The sequence below is a fragment of the Vigna unguiculata genome, chromosome 2 (genome assembly GCF_037176805.1).
Source record: "Vigna unguiculata cultivar grain cowpea cultivar isolate G323 ecotype 2 chromosome 2, ASM3717680v1, whole genome shotgun sequence".
Lineage (NCBI taxonomy): Eukaryota > Viridiplantae > Streptophyta > Magnoliopsida > Fabales > Fabaceae > Vigna > Vigna unguiculata.
The window spans coordinates 8,372,537-8,375,534 of record NC_140793.1 but is presented as its reverse complement, the minus strand read 5'-3'; positions in this window follow the sequence as shown (position 1 = coordinate 8,375,534).

Genomic DNA, 2,998 nt, shown 5'->3' with positions numbered 1-2,998 from the left:
TAATATATAATTTTTGAAATTAAATTTAACAAATATAATTGTAACCTTAAAATATTTAAATTCGACCAAATTTTGATCAACTTGACTTGACCAAATTCGGTCAAATTTTGGCTGATGTAAACTCAGTCCAATTTGGCCAAATTTAGGTCGGAGCTAACTCAGTCACATTCCGCCAAATTTTGGCCAGTGCAGACTAAACCAAATTTTTCAAAATTTTGGTCAAGCTCAACTCGGCCAAATTTGGATGAATTTCAAAATTTGGATGGCATGGTCCTTATGGGTTATCGGGATCAGTTAGTTCATCAGGCCCCCAACTTGTTTGAGTCATCAAGCCTACTTGACCTGTCTTGGTTTTCGAGCTCGTCCAACCTATTTGGGATGTCGAGCCTACCTGACTCGTTTTGGTACTTGGGCCCGTCATGCCCGTTTGTGTCGTTGGGCCTGCTTTGTCTATTTGGATCATCTGGTCAGCTTGGCCCATATAGGTTGTCGGACCGACCCGACCTGTCTAGTTCATCTAGGTCATCTAAGCTCAATTGACACTTCTAATATTGAACAATGAAAAATTCCACAAATTGTGAAATTTCAATTTCCTTCATTTTTGAGTGAATTTCAAATTTCAATTCCCTTTAGTTTGAAATTTCAGGTAGGATCAACATCCCAAATACGTCGGACGAGCTCGACAACCAAGACAGGTTAAGTAGGCCTGATGACTCAAACGGGTTGGGGGCCTGATGAACCAGCTGATCCCGATAACCCATAAGCACCATGCCATCCAAATTGTGAAATATCTTCTTAAAATTCCTCAATTTCAATTCCCTTTTAATTTCCTCATCCAAACAAGTCATTTTACTCCAAAAAAAATTCAAATTCTTCAAAAAATTAATTACTCTCTTAAATTGCTTCATCCAAACACACCATTAATTCATCTACTTTTTGATTCTATTATGCAAAGTTGGTTTCTTTCTTTAACATTAGAGTTTCCAAAGCAGTTTGGGGGTGGTTTTCAGCACAACTCAATTTTAGTTTTAAAGTCACTTTTTAAACAAGTGAAAGAATAACAAGTGGAAGAATCAAACAAGTGAAAGAATAAAGAATAATAAAGATGATGTTGATCTTGATCTTATGGAAGAAAAAAACATAGTGAAGATGATCTCGATCTTGCTAGAGCAATATGCGTGGCACACTATTTTGTTTGCAGTGGCGGAGCAATGGCTGTAAATGATTGACAAATCAATTGATTTTGGTTTTGTGTAGTGTTTGGAATTTATATTTCAAGATGCTTCTTGTACTGTATGCCCCATCGGGCCATCGGTAAGGCACAGTCCTTCGATCCATCGAACAAGGCTGGGAGGGCTTGCAAATAAAACAGGACAATCGGTCGATCGGTCCCATAGATGAACTATATAGCACCGCTAGTCGATCGGTCCAACAAACATCACAAACTACCCCAAAAGGGACCATCGGTCGATCGGTCCCACAGATGAATCGCGTGTTTCCTCACAAGAGACTATCTGTCGATCGGCCCTATGTGCGAATCACGTGTTACCCTTTATAGGACCATCGGTCGATCGGTCCTACGTGTGAACCACACGTCATTCTTTAAGGGTCCATCGGTCGATCGGCCCCACAGACGGACCACACGGTAACTTGTAAAGGACAATCGGTTGATCGGTCCCCAGGTCGATCACACATCTACCCATGGAGGCCCATCGGCCGATCAGTTTCATAGGTGATTCGTATACACCCTACGTCGGAACATCGGTCGATCGACCATGTAGACTAATTATTCGCTTAAGGTTGATTAAATTCAGAAGATAACCAGCCTAGTCAAGCGGCCATCGATCGATCGGCCAAACGAAACAGTCAGCTGAATTAATTAGCATTAAACAAGTCAGTAATTTTGATTAGAAGATCATTGGGCCGTGATTAAGGAACCCTAATCACAGGCCCACACCGGAAACTATAAATAGGGTCCAAAGGTAGGTTGGTGAGGATCTTAATTTCGCATTTATTACGGTAGTTACACATATACACCGATCGGGCCATAAATTGACTTAAGCATCAGAGCCTTTTAGACAGGTACCCCGATCGTCCGTTCGACCGATCGAGCGAGGAGGAAGATTTCTTGGAGAAGAAGCCACCGCAGTTGTGAAGAGAGGAGATTTTAAGAAGAAAGGAGTACAATTGAAGTGGTTCTTAGTAAGTGTTTGGTCCCTACACCCGAAACACTTCTATACCTTTTTGGCTCCGGATTTCAACAAAATCAAAGCACCCCACTAGAGGATAGTTATCTCAGATGATCCGTGTCTATTGAATAGAGTTTTCAGTTTTTTCAATGAGGAAGCGTCTCATGAAACACAAAATGTTGGAATGAATTAGTTGAAGAAGGTGTGAATGTAGTGAATGTGCAGTTATTAAAAAAATAATGGTAAACTCAACTAAATTAGGTAATGTGCAGTTATTCAATATATATTGTGTTCTGTGGCGAGCATGGTTGGGATGTTCACATGCCAAAACTACACTGATTATTGAATCATATTTTCACTCACTGTAAGTATGCGTTGTTCTTCAGCTTATTGTTATAATTGAATAGCATATAATTCTCTGTCATATTTTTCCAAACCACTTTTCTCTTTCTAGTGTTTATGCTTTTTTTATTTTCCCACTTGCTTGATTCTTGATTAATCTACTTTTCGATTCCTTTATATGAGACTTCACGTTTACACTTTTACTTAAAAAAAAAAAAAAAGTCAATATATTCGTTCATCACCCACATTAGATATAAAAGTCGAATATGTGTGGTTATGATCATAAGGCTACCTAAATGCGTGTAGCAAGTGGAAAATTAAAGAATATTAGATAAGAAAGCGAATATTAGATACTATTAAGTTGTTAAATCGAGAGTGCAAAAACACGTAATCTTTGAGTCTGAGGCACTACCTACTACTTTGCTGACAGTATCGGAACAACTTTTGAACAAGTGAAAGAATAAGGA